This window comes from Culex pipiens, chromosome 2 (genome assembly GCF_016801865.2).
Source record: "Culex pipiens pallens isolate TS chromosome 2, TS_CPP_V2, whole genome shotgun sequence".
Lineage (NCBI taxonomy): Eukaryota > Metazoa > Arthropoda > Insecta > Diptera > Culicidae > Culex > Culex pipiens.
In genome coordinates this window covers 14,757,529-14,780,633 of record NC_068938.1, presented here as the reverse complement: position 1 = coordinate 14,780,633, position 23,105 = coordinate 14,757,529, and the positions used below count along the sequence as shown (strand labels likewise).

At 36.9% G+C, this 23,105-nt stretch overlaps 1 protein-coding gene across 3 annotated transcripts in view; it reads right to left on the bottom strand.

Annotated features, from left to right (window-relative positions):
* The window catches only part of LOC120420517 (transient receptor potential-gamma protein), a 236,388-nt gene that overhangs the window by 196,961 nt on the left and 16,322 nt on the right, over window positions 1-23,105 (bottom strand). The gene's annotated exons all lie outside the window — the stretch shown is intronic.

Sequence of the window (23,105 nt, the reverse complement as noted above, 5' to 3'; positions counted from 1 at the left end):
GGGTTTCAGAAAAAGTAACACCCAGTTATAAAAATGTTTCCTTACCATACCCTTTTCGACCCTCTTCGCGGATTTTAAACAGGCCCGAAATTTTTGTAGGGAATTTTTTGCATAATACGGATTTGTACGGAATTTTAACAACTTTTTAAACATTGGACTGCTTTTTTTTATTTGGTCAAAGCTTTTGTTAACTAGACATTTTTATTTTTATTTTACTGTGAGTTTGATTTGAAAAGGGAGAGTTTTCCGGGTTTTCCTCAATTTAAACTTGATTATCAATAAGTCTAGAGTTTTTTTAAAAGGTCCTATAAACTTTTGTCTTTCATATCGTCAGTTGTGTGCTATCTTGTGACAACGACCATTTAGTACTTTTCGAGAAAATCGATTTTTAAAGTTTGTTGGTAAATAATTTCAGAACTATGAATGATAAAACCAAACTTTTTGAAGCAATCGGTTCGTATACTATCACTTAACAAACGCTCAAAGTTTCAACTAATTTGGTTACACCAGTTAAAAGATACAGTAAATAATGTAAACGAAATCTGAAAAGCACGTGTCACAAGTGTGTTTCGAAAGTAAAATTGTACTACGTGTCACAAGTGAGCACAGAATTCCCATACAAACTAAAATAAGCTCAAATCAATGGTTTAATCGACTTAATCAGTATATTTTTATAAACAAAAGGTTGCATTGCCTTTAGAAAGTATGTGTGTACATAAATTTTTGAAAAACAAATTTTTTTCCCACATTTTCAAGCATGATCATTTTGATGATAAATTGGTCTATGTCACAAGTGTGTATTGCGATATCCGGGAAACGGAAGCGAGTTTCCAAAATCGGGTTAAAGCACCTTGTAGTGTTTGTTAAGTATAGCAAAACGTCATCATTAACTCATTTTCGACCAAAATGGTCGTTGTCACAAGATAGCACACAGCTGACGATATGTTGATAGGACCTTTTAAAAAAATCTCGAATTGTTCTTTTAGAAATTCCTTACTAAATATATTTATCCATTAAAAGATCCAAAGGCCATCCAAAGGCCATCTTGTGAAAACCTTTGAACATTTGAATTAACAAATCTAGAGTTTTTTTAAGCTCCTATAAACTGTTGTGTTTCACATGTTATAGGACCTTTTCAATATTTTTTTTTATATGTGTTCGTGAAAACACTTAGAACGATATTAATCGTTAAAGCAAACTTGACATTTCGTAAACTTTTAAACTTTTAACAAAAAAATTAAGAACATAATGTGTTGATTCAAATCACGGTTTATTGTATGAATACTTTTAAACGTGCAAGTCCTCAGCACTCTGATAGCATTTTGTGAAATTTGTTAGCTGTAAAAACGACACAGTTTCAAATTTTTAATTCTCGAATTTAATTTAATATATATAAATAATTCCTTGACAGTTTTTGTTTATACTTTCATAATTTTGGTATTTTTGGCAATTTTAGTATGAAAAAAAATAAGTTAAAATATTCTAATTATTCATTTTTTAGAATAAACATTGCTATACATAAAAAATTGTATCTTTAAAAAATTAGAAGACCTACTATATTCAAGTATGTATTAAACAAATCTTGAAAACTGTTTTTCACAGCTTTGTATCTAAAAGTTCAAACTATTTATGGGTAATTCTCCGCCAACTCACACAGCATTTGCCCCGACCCCTCTTCGATTTGCGTGAAACTTTGTCCTAAGGGGTAACTTTTGTCCCTGATCACGAATCCGAGGTCTGTTTTTTGATATCTCGTGACGGAGGGGCGGTACGACCCCTTCCATTTTTGAACATGCGAAAAAAGAGGTGTTTTTCAATAATTTGCAGCCTGAAACGGTGATGAGATAGAAATTTTGTGTCAAAAGGACTTTTATGTAAAATTAGACTCCCGATTTGATAGCGTACTCAGAATTCCGAAAAAACGTATTTTTCATCGAAAAAAACACTAAAAAAGTTTAAAAAATTCCCCCATTTTCCGTTACTCGACTGTAAAAATTTTTGGAACATGTCATTTTATGGGAAATTTAATGTACTTTTCGAATCTACATTGACCCAGAAGGGTCATTTTTTCATTTAGAACAAAAATTTTAATTTTAAAATTTCGTGTTTTTTCTAACTTTGCAGGGTTATTTTTTAGAGTGTAACAATGTTCTACAAAGTTGTAGAGCAGACAATTACAAAAATTTTGATACATAGACTTAAGGAGTTTGCTTATAAACATCACGAGTTATCGCGATTTTACGAAAAAAAGTTTTGAAAAAGTTGGTCGTCATCGATCATGGCCGTTCATGGTCACCCGCCACAGGCACGGACGACGAAACAAAAAGAAACGCAAAAAGTAACTTTTTCAAAACTTTTTTTCGTAAAATCGCGATAACTCGTGATGTTTATAAACAAACCCCTTATGTCTATATATCAAAATTTTTGTAATTGTCCCTGCAAAGTTAGAAAAAACACGAAATTTTAAAATGAAAAATTTTGTTCTAAATGAAAAAATGACCCTTCTGGGTCAATGTAGATTCGAAAAGTACATTAAATTTCCCATAAAATGATACGTTCCAAATTTTTTTACAGTCGAGTAACGGAAAATGGGAGAATTTTTTAAACTTTTTTTGTGTTTTTTTCGATGAAAAATACGTTTTTTCGAAATTCTGAGTACGCCATCAAAACGGGCGTCTAATTTTACATAAAAGTCCCTTTGACACCAAATTTCTATCTCATCACCGTTTCAGGCTGCAAATTATTGAAAAACACCTCTTTTTTCGCATGTTCAAAAATGGAAGGGGTCGTACCGTCCCTCCGTCACGAGATATCAAAAAACGGACCTCGGATTCGTGATCAGGGACAAAAGTTACCCCTTAGGACAAAGTTTCACGCAAATCGAAGAGGGGTCGGGGCAACTTTTTCCGATTTCGTGTGAGTTGGTAGAGAATTACCCTTATAGCAGTTTTCTTATGAACACCCTGCTTTCAAAGCATTTATTTTTATCAAGCAAGAATTTGCCAAATATTGAAGTTTGAGTCATACAAAAATGCAGAAATTTGTATGACCCAATCTCACCCCCCAGACCCAATGTCACCACTGATGATGGTACTTCTAAATAATAGTAAGCAAACAATTTTAGAAAAGAAGATTTAATTTAATTGTGTACATTGCAAATTAATATTATGCAATCATAAAAAAAGCTAGCGTGACGTCACAATCTCGCAAACCCCCCCCCCTCTCCCCCCCTCGTAACATCTTGTCACACCTTCGGTAACCCCCCCCCCCCCTCCCCCCCTAAGAGCGTACGTACATTATGGATGACGCCTAAACCACGTGGACACTTTAGGGGCGATTGTCCACGCTCCATACATTTTTTTTTGTATGGACAATTGTCCACGAGGGGGGGGGGAGGGGTTGGGATTTCCAAAAAAGTGTTCACGTGGTTTGTGGATGGTCCCAAAGTGATGTTCAGGTCACATTTAGAGATCTATTTACCAAACATTTTCGTTTTCAAAAAATGACTTATGACCAAATTTTATGCACCAAGATGCATTCAAAAGAAAAACTCTAGATATCTTCGTTTGAAAGTTCTAACATTCATTGGAAACGTGTATGAAACCACCGTAACAAAATTCGAAGAGTGTCCATTTTTTGATGTTTTCTCCGTGTATTTTTTTCCTGAAAAATAAGAATCTGATCTCAGAATTGAGTTAAAGAGTCCAACTATCTGTTATTTGTGGTTTTTTGGGAGTCCTTGAAAAATAATCTTTAAAAACCCCATTAAATGATTATTCTCTAAACTAAACCCTGGATTGCTACGTTCAAAAACTGATTTTATAGAGTTCGATATAGATAGTGATTTAGAGAAAAACATGAAAATTTAATGTCCCGTTTGATATCTAGCTGATTAACAAACTTTACTGCGCAGAAATGGATTCCAGTAAAACAACTTTCATCAATATTGAAACAGAAGGTTTCCGAAGAACCGAAAAGCCAAACCATCATCATCCGGCATTCTTGCGAAAGTACTCGACAAAGTGCACCATTTTCCCCGTCCGTGTCGGAAAGGTCATTTCCACTTTGTTTGTCTTCGTTTTCCGGGGGGTTCCCTCCACAACCAGCCAGAATAATTAATTGAACCATTTTCTCCGTCACCACTCGCTGTAATTACAGCGGTGCGTTCTTCTTTCGCTCGCTCTCCAAGTTGAACATCATTCATTTTCACTTGCTTCACAAACAGAAAAGATCCCCCCCTCGTGTTGGCAATCCCGGATCCCATTCGAGTTTTGTTCGATGCTATTCAGAGGGAATCGTATGCCTGGAATGGCTTCAAGTTCAGCAACCACTATAGAAAACCAGCTGGGGAATAAGTGGAGAGCACTTGGCAAAGTTCCAGTCATTCCAAAGGCTACCGACAACAATTGGAGACAGTGAAAAGTATGATTTTCAGCAAGTTGAATAGTCTTTGAAAGATGATTTCATTTTAAATAAACTTAAATGAGATTGTGTAGAATTTTACGAAATCTGTCGAATTTGTAGAATTTGTAGAATTTGTAGAATTTGTAGAATTTGTAGAATTTGTAGAATTTGTAAAATTTGTAGAATTTGTAGAATTTGTAGAACTGGTAGAGTTTGTAAAATTTGTAGAATTTGTAGAATTTGTAGAATTTGTGGAATTCGTAGAATTTGTAGAATTTGTAGAATTTGTAGAATTTGTAAAATTTGAAGAATTTGTAGAATTTGTAGAATTTGTAGAATTTATAGAATTTGAAGAATTTGTAGAATTTGTAGAATTTGTAGAATTTGTAGAATTTGTAGAATTTGTAGAATTTGTAGAATTTGTAGAATTTGTAGAATTATAGAATTTGTAGAATTTGTAGAATTTGTAGAATTTGTAGAATTTGTAGAATTTGTAGAATTTGTAGAATTTGTAGAATTTGTAGAATTTGTAGAATTTGTAGAATTTGTAGAATTTGTAGAATTTGTAGAATTTGTAGAATTTGTAGAATTTGTAGAATTTGTAGAATTTTGTAGAATTTGTAGAATTTGTAGAATTTGTAGAATTTGTAGAATTTGTAGAATTTGTAGAATTTGTAGAATTTGTAGAATTTGTAGAATTTGTAGAATTTGTAGAATTTGTAGAATTTGTAGAATTTGTAGAATTTGTAGAATTCGTAAAATTTGTAGAATTTGCAGAATTTTAGGATTTGTAGAATTTGTAGACTTTGTACAATTGGTAGAATTTGTAGAATTTGTAGAATTTGTAGAATTTGTAGAATTTGTAGAATTTATAGAATTTATAGAATTTGTTTTTTTTATATTTTCATCGTGAAAAACAGCTTGGCACTAAAACAAAGACTAACCTAACCGAAATGGGAAAGCGGAGATGCTGAACATCGATATGCTTCCTGTCTTGTTCGCAGAGCCAACCGGAAGCCGAAAGGGCGACTGAAAATTTACAGTTTATGTTTTATTAAATCGAAACCAATAAAATATTCATTCAAGAAAAAACATTCCCCACGATGGAAAAACAAACCCCTCCAAGTAAAGCTCCCCCAACTTTCGTTACAACCAGTATCGTTATATCCTTGAAAAGTTTTCACGAAATAGATTAACTTTTACAAAACTTCTGGAGAGTAATAAATCCATTCGACAACTGCTGCTAACTGCCACCAGGAAAAGGTAGGGGGGAGGGGGAGAGGGGGTGAGCTTTCTCATATGCCAAAACTTTGCAGACTACGATGAGCGAGGCGAACCGCTGTGTGACAACGAGCTGAACCGTGCCGTGGAAAGGTTACGGATTCGATGTAGAGTCGAAGTCCAATTTGTAGTTGGTAATCTCGTCGACGCTGACGTAAGCCGGTTTTGGACGGGAGGATGTGTAAATTTGGCAGCATGATTCGGTGAAGTTGGGATGATGGGTTTGGCAGTAAATGGTTTTAAAGTCAACTGTCTGTTTTATGAAGTTTGTAGAGTTTGTAGAGTTTGTAGAGTTTGTAGAGTTTATAGAGCTCGTAGATTTTTTGAATTTGTAGACATCGAAAAGTTCAAACAGTTTGTAGAGGTTGTAGAGTTTGTTGAGATTGTAGAGTTTGCAGAGCTGAAACAGTTTTTAGAGTTTGTAGAGTTTATATAGTTTGTATAGTTTGCAGAGTTTGTAGAAATTGTAGAGTTTGTAGAATTTTTGGAGTTTTTAATGTTTAATAAAACACTTGTAATGAGTAAAATTAATCAAGTTTGTAGAGTTTTGACAATTTGTAGAGTTTGTGAAGGTAAGAAATCTTGAGAAAATTAAATTCCTAAGCAAACATCATGAAACCCTGCGACCCACTTACGTTCAGAAAATATTAAAACCAGAATCGCAGACCAACCGTCCACGTTTTAACCGTCGTCACCATCATTGTCTGCCACGTGTCTGGACTGTGTTCTTTTTTCCCCCCTCTCAACAGACATCCAAAACAAGCTTAAATCGCCCTTAAAAAGGGGCGACACTATAAACCATCTTTTCCAATCTTCTTAATCAACGTGGGATAAAAGCCCGCACGCCAAAAGTTGGCCAGTCCGCTTGTCGCGCGTAACTTTTACTATAATACTCTTCTTTGGTCCACGACCCACCGTAGCCAACCCTCAAATGCCATTCAGGATTATTTTATTTTCTTGCGAAGGTTGTAGCTTTCAACGAACGAATTTCCCCCACCTTCAAGAGTCTGTGCTCACATTTTTTACGATGGGTTGTATGCGTTTTTCAACATGATGACTCGACGACCAAGACGATGTCTTTAAGGTTGAAGTACTATGCCTTGAACTGACAGCATCCCCAGTGATGACCTCCATGATCTTGAAGAGAAGGGCATCAGAGCTGTGGGTTTAAATTGCATTGGATTTTTTTTTTTGCAAGCTTTATAAAATTTATAGAGATTGTAGAGTTTGTAGATTTTTTTAAATTGTGTAGACTTTAGATATAAATTTTTTAAGCTAAGTTCAGTTTGAAAAATTTGTAGCTATTCTACAATAACTTTTATAACGTTTATAAGGTTTAGACCTAACACTTTTTGATGTTTGTAGAGTTGTGTAGAGTTAAAAAAAAATAATTCAGTTTGGGAATTGCAACCCTGTTGCTAGTTTCAATTTTCTTTCTCTTGCATCGTTTAACAATATCTCGTAACGAATGGCGTAGACAGCAATAATGCCGTCTATCCCTTGAGAAAACTGAAGCTGAAAAAAACCTTAAGAAATGTGCAAGACATTGCAGATGAAAATTTAAAAATAGTGCTAGAATAATCTTAAATGAAGCTTCCAAAATTGATGAAGCCACTTGATATCCGCTCCCCGCTCCCCGCTTGCAGCCAAAGATTAATGGTGTTTCACAGCATGGGAAAAACACCGAAAATTCCTCTAAAACTTGGTAGACCCGCAGGCGCTAGCCTCTCATCTTTCACGGCTAACCGACAATAGCATCTCCTTCAGCCTCGGCATATCCTTGTGCTACACTGGCTCAAAGCCATTCTCTTCTGTGAATTGTCTCTCCTTTTCTCTTTCTTAAAATGTCGTCGTCTATGAGAGGCACTTTAAGGCCTCGACCTCGACAAAGCGCTGAAATGAGCACAGCTCATAGAGTAATATTCCGAATGTTTGATCACACTCGGATTTAACCGTATAAATCACACCTCATCTTATTTTTTTCATTCAATTTTGGTTGATATTTTTCTTTGATTTTTATCAAAATAAAAAACAAATCAATTTTCTTGTCTTGAATCCCAGTCTATGGCATAAAACACAAAGATGTGAGCTCAAGTGCCCTCCACTCGTTGAAGACTCCGGCGCTGTCTTTTCTCTTATACGTCATTCGGAAAAGTGTGCCTCCAAGGTTCGTTGTGTCTACTACTACGAGTGACTGTGTGAGTGAGCGCGTTGTTGGGGGACGGAAGTGCCGAGACCCCACATATGTGACGTCATATGGATGAAATTTATCGATCCAACTTTTACCCGGTTAATGGTTGTTGGGAGTAATGGGTTTTGTTTTGTTTTTTTCGGGTTAAATAGGTCGGAGGCATGTGAGATCAGGTTAACAGTCAAAAATCAAAACAATGAAAAATCTGTCATAAACTATCATCATTTTACCGTCGTGAAGCTACCTTCGTTTTCTCTCATTATCGAACGACTCTTCTCTACCAAAAATAACAGAATCGAAATGTAATAAATTTCAATACTTTTCAGCACTGAAATGGGTGCTGTAATAGTAGTTAATGCAATACGTTACAAAAAGAGGATTTTTTCAGCTCGAGTCGTACATTTATCCAACGAGGTTCACTGAGTTGGATAAATACGACGAGTGCAGAAAAAATCAAGTTTTGCAATGAGTTCCATACAACATTTTTTGCAATTCCGAAAAACACCCATTGAGTGAAATTTTAAGTCAAATTATCATGTATTTTGTCAATAAATCGTTTAAATCAAAAAAATGTTAAAAAGTGTTGAAAAGTAGAACTTTTCAGCATTTTTTTTGAAAAGTGTTGCTATTCGATTCTGTTATTTTTGGTACAGAAAAGTAGGCTATTTCGTCGTTCAAGAATGACAGGAAAAGTAAGTAATTTCACGACGAATTTGCAAAAATAGATGTTTATAGCATCTGTATCAAGAGTAATGCTTTTTAATATTGTTTTGATTTGAACGGTGAATTGACTAAACACATGGACATTTGACTATGGATTTGCAAAAAATGTTGTTAGCAGCTCGTTGCAAAACTTGATTTTTCAGCACTTTTCGTATTTATCCCACTCGATGAACTCCGTTGGATGTACGACTCGTGCTGAAAAGTTAATTTTTCAGCACCCATTTGAATACTGAAAAGTCGAATTTTGCTAACCTATCGAAATGTATTATATTTCAATTCAGTTATTTTAAAAGAGGAAAAAGTCGTTTCGACTTTCGGGAATGACAAGAAAAGTTGGAAAACATCTTTTGAGTAGTTTTTTTTTCTATTTTTTATTGTTTCCCCACTTGAATGTAATTTGCCAAAGTTTAAATTCTAAAGTTTTTGCAGTTGTAGTGAAAAAAATTGAGTTTTTCCTTTTATTTTCAAAAAATCATATCTCGGAATCCTGTTAATGAACTCGTGCGTAGTGAGTGGCTGAGATATTCATCAAAATAGGACTTTCGCGTACATCACGTCAAACATGACAAACCATTTTCCTCTTTCTAGACGCGCCCTTGTCCTGGTTTCATTTTTGACACTTTTTTGGCAACTCAACAAGTGTATTCTTCCTCATCCCTAAACAGAAGACTTACACAAAACCCGGTTCCCTTTTCCCAAAAAAACGAATAGACACTTGTCAGGACACTTTTCCCCCTTAACTCCTCAAACCTCCAAAGGTAGCGAGCGAACAATAATTCATTGTTTCATTGTTAATGGCTTTCACACGGAAAAGGGGCACTTTCGACTCCCGACATTTTCCATGATGGGGCGTAATGTACTCCCTTTTTTCCTGGCTCATCCACGTAGGCGGTGAACTCTGCGTTCTTGGCTTACTAGGGTTGAAGGGGTTGGCACGTGGTATCTTGTAATTTACGACCGATTAATTATGCGGATGATTTATTCAGACTGTTTCAACTCGTTTTTTTTCCTCTCTCCTTCAAGAGTAGTTCCTTTCCGTAGACGATGATTATGGGCAAAATTGCGCAGATTGAAGCAATTAGGAGGAAATTAATTTTTCGTTTTTTGGCCGTTTTCCGAACAACCGGGAAGGTCGTCGTAATAAACCCTAATGATGTCTATATTATGGCACTTTCGGGCGCAAGCAAAGGGTGTGGCTCGGTGAGGGGCAGGGATCATCGGCCAAATTTTCCTGGAAGATGGGCCGGAATCTTCCGCTAAAAGGTATAATTAAGCGATGGTATCGAGCGAATTTCCAACGTCCTTTTGGGGAGGAAGAATATGGGCCTATTTTGGGAAACTTCTGTCTCAATCAGATCAACTTTTTCTCTTTGCTCTGTTTATTTGGAAGCGAAAAGTTAAGCTATTTTCAAGTTTTTGCAGGATTCAAGTTTCCGCCGTGAGCATCTCATTAAAAGTGGAATCGTGGCGCGTAACGTCCAGGCCAATAATGGCAGGTGCGCCAGTCTTGGGTCATTATTCGTTAATTGCTAAGCGCTGTGCTATACTATTATTTCCACATTGAACAGTGGAACTGAGGCTTTAAAAATTGGTCAGAATTCTACAAAATATGTTTGTCCATTTGTTAGCATTACAAATCCTCCAAATTTGGCAAGTTTTACAAATCCGAATTTCTCAAAAAGGTTGCCCCACTATGCCATCACTCCTCATCCTGAGGACAGCAAAGTGTTCTAAATTGCGTACTGCTGACGTGAAAGGATGGACCTGGAGAGGTCCATAATCATCTGAACCCCTCCCCCGCAACTCTCCATTTCCCGACCCCAGGGCGATCCAATTTACCCCACTTTACCTCTCATTTCAACATAACCCCCCACGAAAAACAAAAAAGGCTTTCATTTTCGAGCGGAAAATCCATTGGTAACGGTAGCCACACCACCCAAAAAAACACCTCCTCTCCCCTGAAGGGGGGAAGGTGGGTGGTAAAGTGAGAACAGAGTTTAATTGGTTTATTTTTATGAGGGTCGTCAACGGTGGCGTGGCGCGTTGTTTTCGAGCTGGAATTACAGCGTCCCCGGGAATGGCTCCGGTGGATCCTGGAGGCCACGCGTTGGATGATAATGGATGGTGGCCGCACGAGCGAGTGAGAAAGTTGGCTTGTTTGCTTGGAAATTACACCCGAAGAAGGTAGGTTCTACTCTGGGGTTTAGCTTTCCCAGAGGGGCTACGCGAGAATCCTTAAGGTCTGATTGAAAAAAAGGATCAAAATGGTTGATTTGAGAGAATCGTTTTAATAGTTTTAATTGAATTAAAACCGGAAAGATTTCAGATAAATTAATTTTTTTTCAAATAATAAACTAATACAACTAAGCTAAAAACTAAGCATCAATCTTGATAAGAAACTCAAAAAAGAAAAACATGTCGTTTCCAAAAACATCCGCAAGAGGTCGAAAATCAAGGTGTTCATTACTAGAGTTTTTTTTTTTTTTTTTTTTGAATAGGTCTTATGAACATACAAAACACAATAGCTTATAGGACCTTTAAAAAAACTCTAAATTTCCAAAATTTTAGCCGAAACTGGTGAGATTATCTTAAAATCATCCCTTTTTCACCAAGCCACCAACCTATACCTTGAATTAGAGGGTAACGAGCGGGAATTCCCGGGAAAAATTTCCCGGGAAATCGACAATTTTTGGACCTCTCGACTCCCGGGAAATTTGGTCGAGACTCCCGGGAAATTTTTAACTTATAAATATCGAAGCAAAATTATACAAACTAATCAGACAACATTTAAAAATCTAAAATGTTTAAAACATTGGATGTTCAATGATCGATGTTCAAGTTCTAATAAACCATAGATTCTCTAATATTCTTATACAGAAAGTGTAAATTTAAACTTATCAAAAATTCTACTATAATTGAGAGAACCCAAAATAATGTGGACCCAAAAATTACTTTAAAGCAGTTACACCCCAGAAATGAAGTCTAAAGTTTTTCAAATATTATTTTTAATCATTATTTCTAGAGGGAAAAGCCTTTTCAAGATAAGTATAATTTCCATATCCGCTCTCGAGCATAGAAATCATCATAATCAAGTTTTTTTTATTCTGATTAAGTTAATTACGCTGTATCAAGGAATTGTTTATGACAATAAGTCAATTTTGTGTTTCGCATCAACCTCATTATTAAATTATATTTCGGAAAAAAATCTTTGTGAAGTTAAGGTCTGCCAATGTTAACACTCATGTTTTCCTGATAACTATGTCTTCAATGAATATTTATAGTTGAACTTAAAAGAGTAAAAAACAACATTAAATTGGTTTTTTGAGTCGTTTTTTTTATCATATTGCATACTGGATATATATACTGGGAAATTATATTTAAGCCATTTTTTTCACTTCATAAAAATCTAATAACAAGTTCATGCAACAAGTTTGTGGTTCTTTTGAAAAATCGCTCAGTGCGAATCAAGATTTAAACATAACGTAAACATTTTAACCTACAATTTTGAGTCCTAAAATGATCATAAAACGATCTTTTATATATTTTTATTTTTTATTTTATTTTTTTTTATTTTTATTTGCTTATTGCGCTACATATTCATTTCAGGGGAAAGCACATGTAAAATATTGTTCATTCTGCATGACATTTCTATTAATCACTTTTCTCCTTCGCTGTGACTGACAGGAGGCTACAGCCGCCGAACTACCGCTGTGTAAAAATCGGCAGGTTGAACTGAAATTCAGCGTTGATTTGGCTGTCAACCTGATTTGTTTTGAATATTTTCCAAAAAGTCAGCAGAAAACTCAAGGCAACCTTTGACAACAGCCAAAAATTTGCTCTGCGGCTGTCATGCGGCCATTCTTCTGCGGTCATATCAGCGCGCGTGAACTCTAATTATTAACGCCCGCAATAATATTTTTTATTTATTTGCAGATTCAGAAAATAATTAAAATGTAGACATATTTCCAGAAAATAATCGTACTACTAATTTACGTTTATTTGAATAAATATGAATTAATTGCAACTGAATTCATTGAAAAGAAACACATTTATCACTTTTCTTTATAAGTTATTGGCACTACTGTCATAGTAAAAAAAAACTCCCGGGTCCCGGGAATTCCCGGGAAATTGCTAAATTCAACTCTCGATTCCCGGGAAATTGAAAATCTCGAGAATCGTCACCCTCTACCTTGAATAAAGGAACCAAGTACTATTTTCATTTCAGTGTAGTGAAACGTTACAACTCACAAGCTGTGCTTGAAGACGACAAATTTATGTTGAAAATATGTGTTGTGCTTTTTAATTGAAAAAGAGGCAAAACCATCAAAACTTCGAAAATTGTTTTGGAATCGGGATGATGTCAGCTATCCATTCAACTAAAGTTACATGAAAATTTTCACAAAAGAACGTATAGTTCTTTTTTTATGAAATGCAATCTTTCTTTTAAAAAAAATGCTTTAAATTAAAATTATTGCAATATGATTATCAAATGATCGGGAATTTTTCATAAATTTCGAAAGTTGAACATTCTTGAATAAACTCAAAATTTTCACAACACCATTTATTTTCGAAAAGAACTGAAAAAAAGCTCAACTTTTGCCAATGTTTGAAAATAAATAATTTACTGCAAATTAATGTAGAAAATATTTGTGAATTTTAATTTAAAAAAGGAAAAATAAACCAAACTTCGAAAAATTGTTCTAGAACCGGGATGATGTAAGCTATCCATTACAACTAAAACTTCATGAAAATTTTCACAAAAGTAGGTTTTTTCCTGTGTTTTTAAAATACAATGTATCTTGAAAAAATACTCAAATTTATCGCAATATAAGTATCAAATGATCGGGAATTTTTCATACATTTCAAAAGAAATAATACATTTTTGGTTAAGCTCGAAATTTTCACATAACCATTTATTTTCGAAAAATTACTGCAAAAATAGTTTATTTGCAAAGTATAAAATAGGTTTTTTGTTGTGAAATTTTTCACAATTTAAAAAAAATGAACTATAATTTTCAAAATGTATGAAAAAAATCCCGATAATTTGATACCGATATTGCAATAGCTAAACTTATTATTTTTGCCAAAATACGTAGTTTTGTGAAAATGTAAAGCATTTAACAAAATATTATGTCAATCGAAATGCATTAAAAATAATCCATCATTTGATACCTACACTACACAATCTTTTTTTTTTTGCGAAAAACGTAGTTTTGTAAAAAGATTGAGTATTTTCCAAAAAAAATTACAATTGAAATAACAAGCCAGAATTTCAAGATTTCAGTGAAAAAACTATTGAGAATGCAGTATACAACCTTACAGTTGATATGCAACCCTTAATTTTTCAAAAAAGGAAAAAAAAACACTAAATTTTTTAACTTACTCAAACATGCATTTTAATTTGATTTTAGATGATTTCACGACGAAATTCACGTACATTTTTGTTGAAAATGTGAAATTTTTATTTATTTTTTTACCCCCTTATTTTTCAGGCTTTGAAGGAACTTTAAATAAAATTTGTACCAGCTTGATGATTTGTTAAATTTATGAGAGAAAGAGTGTTTTGATAATGAGTCTAGTTTTGATTGCGAAGGATTTCATTCGTGAAAAATGTCATGTAATGTTAGTTGCAATGGGCAACTTACATCATCCCAATTCCAAAACTCTATAATTTTTTGAAGTTTGGATGATTTTCCGTAATGTTATAGAGCAATTCCATGTCAAATAGGGAATCGGTTGTACCCGACCCTCCCCGATTTCAATGAAACTTTGAAGACATGTTATCCTATGCATACATAAGCCATTTTTGTGCATATGGAGCCAGTTACACTTGATAATGACATTTGAGAAGGGCGTAAGTGTTTTAAATATTTTTGTATTTCGTAATTTAAATATTGCTGTATCTCGAAGCCGTTGCATCGTATCAAAAAGTGGTCAAAGACAAACTTGTAGGAAATTTGACGGGCTTTCCGAAAAAAATACACTGAAAAAAATAAACACTCCACATTTATGAGAGCCCACGATTCTTTTTCGTTCAAATTTTTTGTGAAAATAGCCTAAGATGTTACAAAAAAACTCACAAAAAAATGACCACATTTCAATTGGATGTATGGGCTTTTAGATATAAGCTAATTACATTGCTCATAACTGAAAACATAATATTTTTTTCAGTGTAGTATAGTAACCTGGATAGTAAATTAGCTTATATCTGTAAGCCCATACTTCCAATTGAAATGTGGTCAAAGACAAACTTATGGAAAATTGGACGAGCTTTCCGGTAAAAATATTTTCGAGCCTGAAAAATCAAGTCTGTCAAATAAAAATTGCCAAAAACCATCAAAAAACCTATTTTTTCAACATTTTTAATTTTAAAACCGCTGTAACTTCACAAGGATTGGACTTAGGACAATGGTCAATATGGCGACTTTTATGTAAAATTGTCTAGGGAATCGATTCTCACTATCAGTTTTTGAAAATTTTGACGTTTAGAGCACTTTTCGAAAAAACAGTTTCAGTAAATGATTTTTGTATTTTTTTAGGTGAGTTGCTCCATCCTGCATTTTTCTTGAGTCTTTTTGTAACATCTTAGGCTATTTTCACAAAAATTTTGAACGAAAAAGAATCGTGGGCCCACCTTCAAATTTGGCTTTTAACTTAAAAATCAAAAAATCTCATAAATGTGGAGTGTTTATTTTTTTCAGTGTATTTTTTTCGGAAAGCGTAACGTAACGTCTTGGTGGTATCAACACAACAACTGCGCGCTGCTCGGAATTTGGAGAATTCAACTGGATTGCGTCCGATTTTGCTCCGGAATCGCCGATCAAGGAAGAGGACAGAACCTGGTCTTCAAGCGGTGATGGTATTCCGGCAACCCTATTAGGAATTTGGTAAAAAACGTCCGATTAAAAAATTTTGTTATTCCGAGGCATGGTTTGCAAAAAGTTGGTGCCATAAAAAGCCTGTTGCATTCTAATTGCATCTAACCGTTACTGTTGTGCTAATTTGTCACCCGGAGAGAACGTAACCCGTGCCGTCAGTGTCGTCAGTGTTTTGTTGGCTGATTTGACAATTGCAATTGTTGTTGTTTGTCAACGATGTCTGGAGATGCTGATATGTTTTGTGCAGTTTGTAAGAAGAAAGAACTCGACCAGAAAAAAGTCATCGAATGTGCTCACTGCGGTTCCTGGGCGCATTTTAGGTGCAAAAATGTATTGGACAAAAATATTCCGAAACTGCGGTCGAAGCCATACTACTGCACCGAGGACTGCCTGGCGGCCCAACAAAGCTCATCACGCAGTTCAGCAGCAGATGCGGTTCTTCTCAGTCGCATGAATGCAGTCCTGTCTGAAGTGACTGCTATTAAAACCACTGTTACGGAGATTGAAAGGTCTCAAAACTTCATCTCAGCCGAATTCGAAAAGCTCAGGAAGGACCTGGTCACTTTGGGCAAGGACCACAAGGAGCTGGCAAATGCCGTAGGTGATCTGCACGGTAAACATCACACTGTGAGCACTAAAGTGAACCAGCTTGAGCTCGAGGTGGACCGCCTCACAAGAGCTGGGATAACCAATAATATGGTTATTCTCGGGCTGCCTACGATGAAGGGTGAGAACACAACTGACCTGGTGAGAAAAGTAGCTGCCTCTGTGGGATGTGAGCTGAGTGAAGACGCCATCCAAGATGCCAGGCGCTTGAACTCCAAGGGCAAAAACAGCGCCAGCACGTCTACGGCCCCGATCAAGGTCACTTTCACCGAGGAGCAGTTCAAGGAGGATCTTTTTGCCCAGAAGAAAAACCATGGACAACTTCTTCCTTCAGCCGTCGACGCGAAATTTGCTGCGTTCAAAAACAGAGTCGTGCTGCGGGACGAGATGACTTCGTTTGGAATGAACCTGTTGAAGGAGGCCCGAGAAGCTGAGTATCTTGTGGACTTCAAGTTCATTTGGCCTGGCCGAAACGGAGCTGTGTTGGTGAAGAAATCGGAGAATTCATCCGTCCATGTGATTCGCAGCAGTGTGGATCTTCAGAAGCTTAAACAGCAAACATCGAAGCGACCACTCAATTCATCGGTTTGTTCATCAGAGGATTCATCCCCGGTGATTGATCGCAACAAACGTGTCAAAAATCAGCACCAGTAATGACTGCTGCTGAAGATCATTTTTTTTTTGTATTGTGTTTATAAATGTTGAATACCAATAAAAGTTTTAATTGTATTGATGAGTGGCTTATTTCCAATACCAATCTACCCTGCGAGTCGTCTTTGAGAATTATGCAGCTCAACATTCGCAGCATGAACAATGTAACAAAGTTCGACAGCATAAAAGAGGTTCTACACAGATTCGACAGAAGGGTAGACATAATTGTACTAGGTGAAACGTGGATTCAACAAGATCGCGTTTGCTTGTTCAACATTGCGGGGTACAAGTCTATGTTTTCCTGTCGGAATGAATCAAATGGGGGCCTGGCAGTTTTTTACCGAGATGAACTCGATGTGGATGAATGCTGCAACACAATTAAGGACGGTATGCACCATATCCAACTGGTGCTGAAGCGGGGTAAGCCGATTGATTTCCATGCGATTTATCGTCCACCAAATTTCGAAGCAAGGAGATTTATTTCCGAAATGGAGCAGTTTGTGTCCAGCAGCAAACCAGGGCACGATTGCATAATTGTTGGAGACATGAACATAGCAGTAAACCAGCCATCCGTCAACACCGTTCAGGAGTACACGCGTGTTCTGGAGTCCTATAATACTTACGTGACAAACAATGTGGTTACTCGACCTATGAGCTCAAATGTGCTGGATCATGTCATCTGCTCTGAAGCGCTGCTCGATAAGGTTGTGAATGAAACAGTCTTTCATGACCTGAGCGATCATTGTTTGGTGCTGTCTTCATTCAATCTTGGTTGCAGCACAACGAGAACGACTCTGGAGAAGGACATCATCGATCATAGGCGACTAAACCAACAATTCCACGAGTTTATGATAGGGTTGCCGATGGAAATGTCAGCCAATGAGAAACTTACAGCAGTAATTACCAACTACAACAATTTCGTCAAGCAATGCACTAAAACAGTAACGGTTCAGGCTAAGATAAAGGGTCACTGTCCTTGGATTACGTTTGACCTGTGGACTATCATGCGCTGGAAAGAAAATCTTCTTAAAAGAAGCAGACGAAATCCGCTGGACGAAGAAGTAGCAGGCCTGCTGAGTCACGTGTCACGGATGCTGCAAACCAAAAAGGACAGGTGCAAGAAAGATTACTATCAAAGATTGCTTTCAAACACCAGCCAGAAGAACGCGTGGAGGATTGTAGGAGACGTACTTGGAAGGAACGGTGTAAATGATGCACCTCGGTCTGTTTACGACAACGGAGGCGTGACGACTACGGACATGAACAAAATCTGCCAGCTGTTCAACGAGTTCTTCTGCAGTGTTGGGCACGAACTTGCGGCCACTATTCCAAGTGATCGAAATATATGTCGCTTCAACACTCTGCCGCGCCGTCCCGATTCTATGTTCCTCAGTCCCACTACGTACAATGAAGTAGTCTCGTTGATTAACCAGCTGGACACCAAGAAATGTGCGGGACCGGACAACATATCTGCAACTTTCATTAAGGTGCATTACGAGATGTTTGCGCAGCTGATAACAGATGTCTTTAATGAAATTATCATGACTGGACAGTTCCCGGATTGCTTGAAAGTGGCTCGAGTCGTACCGGTTTACAAGGCAGGAGATAAGAAGGACGTCAACAATTATCGACCGATCTCAACCCTCTCAGTCTTAGACAAACTGATAGAGAAATTGATCGTTTGCCGCGTTAACGCATATGTAACAAGAAAGACCGACGATCGCCCTGCAATTCTTTACTCACACCAATATGGGTTCAGACCGGGGTCGAGCACGCTTACGGCAACGTGTGATCTAGTCGAAGACATATACAGCTCGTTGGACTCCAAACTACTTGCAGCCACCCTCTTCATTGACCTCAAGAAGGCATTTGACACCATAAACCACGATCTTCTCCTACAAAAGCTGGAACGCTATGGGATCAGAGGAACACCACTTGAGTTACTGAAAAGTTATCTACAAGGACGACAGCAGTACGTGTCTATTGGAAAACACAGAAGTGGGTGGTGTCCCATAACTGTTGGAGTGCCCCAAGGGAGTAACTTGGGTCCGTTACTGTTCTTGCTCTTCATCAATGACATCGGCAAACTGCAGCTCAACGGGAAAACTCGACTGTTTGCGGATGACACGTCAGTGTCATACAGAGGAGGAACCTGCGAAGAATTACAACGACAAATGGCAGCAGACATCGTCCTCCTGAACGACTTCTTCAGAACGAACGTGCTATCCCTTAACCTTGCGAAAACCAAATACATGATCATCCACTCGTCAAGGAGGAGAGTTCCAGATCACCCTCAACTTATTGTAAACGGACAGACTGTTGAAGAAGTTTCCAGTTATCCCTTTCTTGGCCTTGTTCTTGATAGCACCATGTCCTGGACTGCGCATATAAGGGCCCTCAAAAGCAAACTCAGTTCTCTGTGTGGAATATTTTGGAGAATCTCGTCGTTCATTCCTTACCCACAAATGAAAATGCTGTACTTTGCTTTGGTACACTCCAGAATCCAGTACCTAGTTGCAAACTGGGGAGCAGCCTTTAAAACGGATCTACACGACTTACAAGTTCTTCAAAATCGCTGCCTGAAAATTATTTCACGCAAGCCATTGCTGTTTCCTACAACCCAACTTTACTCAGATTGTACTGATTCGATCCTTCCGGTGAAAGCATTGTATGAACTACAAACTATGATGCTGCACCGCAAGATCTCAACGGACGCCAAGCAACATCACAACTTTGCACTGAGGAGAAGGGAGTCATCTCGCGCATCCCGACAACTAGGAGATTTCATTTTACCACGGCCGTACACGGAGTTTGGAAGGAAAAAATTCTCCTACCTCGGGGGGAAGTTGTACAATGCACTGACAACCGACTGCAAAAAAACGACAACCATCGCCGCCTTCAAACGGTTACTCACCATCAACATGAAGCAGAGAATCCACCTTTTTGTGTAGAAGTCAAAACTAATGTTCTGTTACATCTCGTTTCATGCCACCACCGCCCACCGCCCGCCACTCACCGACCGCCGCCCACCGCCCACCGCCCACCGCCCAACGCCCACCGCCCACCGCCCAACGCCCACCACCCACCAGCAACCGCCCATCGCCATCGCCGCTCATCTTAGTCAACAACTGCCACCACCGCTCGCCATCAATACCAAATCATAGATTGTAGTTAGAATATAAGAAATGCACTGCCTTAAAAGAGCTTAGGCTCACTGGCTAGTGCAACAGATTATTGTGGAAGGTTAAAGATCAATTGAAAAGAAGGGAGCCCATCCCCAAACTTAAAAAGACAGCCGAGCCTAACTCCAGGTCAATCTTGGAGTAGGTGAATATTCCAGCAAAATGCTGAGAAGTGTGCAATTCGGTCTTCAATAAAAAAAAAAAAAAAAAAAAAAAAAAAAAAAAAAAAAAAAAAAAAAAAAAAAAAAAAAAAATAAAAAATGGCTTATATATGCATAGGATAACATGTCTTCAAAGTTTCATTGAAATCTGAGAGGGTCGAGAAAAAAGTACCTAAAAAATTCCTGTTTTGGGCCTATTTTATACATGGCCTTTTTTCTTGAAAAAAAATTTGTTGCTTAACAATTTTTCTATCAAATTTGCTTTAGTTGAAAAAACAAAACCAGTGAAATCGAAGGAAAGTTTTCTACAAACAACTCATTCAATAATTATTTAACTTTTTTCGGCGTACCATTTACACTCACTTATTTTGCCGAATCGCAAGTCAATACAATTTAGCTTGCTGCCAAAAACTTATTTACTTTCACCTCTCAACTTCAATTGATGGGCCTGTTGCATTCCAGCATTCGTCCAAATATTCTCACGTCCAGCAGATGAAACATCCCAGGCCGCAAAACCCCAGCACTTCTCACTCCCACCCGATTGGTGCAAAATACCCCAAATTTCCCACGTAGCCGCCGTGCCCACACGCAAAGTTCCGGTTGTGACGATAGAGTAAACACTAAACCGCGCGGGAGTACATAAATCATCCAGATAAACATGGCGCTGCTGCTGCTGCAATCGAAACGCTGGTCTCCTGGAGGTTGCTGACTAGTAATAGAGTAGTATTTTGCACTTAGATTGGCGTTGGGTTATCTGGTTTTAGATTCACAGATTTTGTTTGAAATTTGGCAAAATTTCAATTATATGGACCCAAAAAGAAAAGCTTTTAAAGAAGTTCAAATTAAATAATTAAAATTTAACAAGTCAAAGTTATCTCGAAACATCACCTTCCAAGAATGTCTTTGATGTCATTTCTGCGAGACCAAACTCCAGCAAATCACTCAAAGTCATCAACGAATGGTCCCTTTGGTATCATGTCTGGACCACGTTTCGAAACCATCTCAACACAGAAAAAAAACGAAAAGCTTGTACGCCACAGTAGATCCCCAGCTGTTTATTGGTAGCTGCCCATCAGTCAAGTCATTATCGCCAAACTTTTCCTCGACGTCCCATCCCACCAGAACCAACACCAACACTGCTATCACCGAAGATGACTTTGGGGCATCCTCTCAATCTTCAAACATCAACAACAACAACAACGATCTCATCATCACACCATCATCATCATGTCCCTTCCTGCGGTGCGAGCAAACAAAATTTGGCCCCAATCCATGTCCGAGCCCGTGTTCGTCGTAGCTTGGAATTTCAGGACAACCTCAACCTCCATCTCGAAAAAAAAGCCCCCACAACCTAAATTTCTATTCATTTTTATTTCCGGAGCAGGTCGTTTGCACGTGTTGGTTTGGAGCATTTTTCTACGTACAAACAGAAGTCCCTTTTTTGGGTACTGACCGAAAAGTCCCTACCCGGGGTGACTGAACTGGACTGTCGGCGGTTCTGGAAGCTTGAATTTGGAACTTGAGGTCCTTGAACTCGCTAAGGTTAGAGTTTATTTAAATTTTAAAATTCCAGGGCTAAAAGTCTGAAATTATTGATTTGATCAGCCCAAAAATTGCAAAATTCACAAATTTGAAATCATTCATTGAATTGTATCATGCTTCGTATATTCGTATACATTTAATTGTATCGAAATGTTAAAGAAAGAACAGACTTTAAAATTGGCTTTTTGTTAAATTTTGAAATAGAAGTTGATGCAACAAGTTGCAAAAAAAGGACTTTTTGAAAAGTAGAACTTTTCAGCATTTATTTTGAAAAGTGTTGCTATTCGATTCTGTTATTTTTGGTACAGAAAAGTAGGCTATTTTGTCGTTCAAGAATGACAGGAAAAGTAAAGTTCACGACGTAATTGCAAAAAAAAAAGTTTTATAATGACTTCAAAAAACAGAATCAAAACTTTGAATCTTTCAGAATTTCATAAAACTACCAAAGTTGAGATTTAAACAATAGTATTGTTAAATCATCCTTAGTTACAATATTAGTTTAAAAAATATTCAAATTTAAAATTTTAAACTTTTGAAAATTCATATATTACTGATCCAAGTTTTAAGAAATTTCTATTTTTTTTTTTTTTTTTTGCTTTTGGTAAACAAAAAAATGGTTTTCCAAAATAACGCTAAAAACAAAAACCCTGCCCTTTATAAAACTTTTTTTTTCAACTGATTTTTTTGCAATTTTTTAACTATAAGAATTTTTTATTTTTATAAGAATCATTTCTTGAGATCGAAGCAAGCCGCGCGCGCGTCGTGACGTTTTGGATTTTTGCTCCTCGTTTTTTTTCGCTCCGTATTTTCTTAGTCTAGTTTTAAGTGAAATTTTAGTTCAAAATGTGGATTTTCCGGGATTTTGGTGACGGATTTAGAATTCCTGTTAGCAGAGGCGCTGAACGACGAATTGGTGGAGAGGAGAAGCGCAGTTGCCGACTGGCCAACGTCGTCTTTGGCGTCGGTTTTCACGGTGGTTTTTAGTTTTGACACGAGTGTTTGTTGAAAAGTAGAGAAATTAGATGAATATTTTGAAGTGAAAACGGTGTGCCTTCCAGGTTATTTTGCGAGCACGCGTTTTATAAGAGGACTCAGAAGATTAAAAACTTGTATGATTTATTCTTATATGTTTAACTAGTCTCTTATAGTTTATGGGGAAACTGTTCATTTGAAGAGCAGTCTAACCTGAATCTGGGGAGATTTTCAAAACCTTGAACAAACATCTCGATTTAGAAAAAAATTACCGTATTTTCATAGTGGGCTGTTATATTGCCCAAAGTTTTGTCACAGTTTTGTCATAACTCGCATTATTTATATTTCATTTCTAATGTTGTATGATATTTAATAATCAACATTCTCTTGTATAAGCTGTCATTTCTGTGTTTATGTTCCATTTAACGGTGCACATCAACAAGAGCTTTTGCACCAAGATTTTTGTTACAGATATTTTAGTATTTTCGAAACTACGGGAACTATCGATATAATG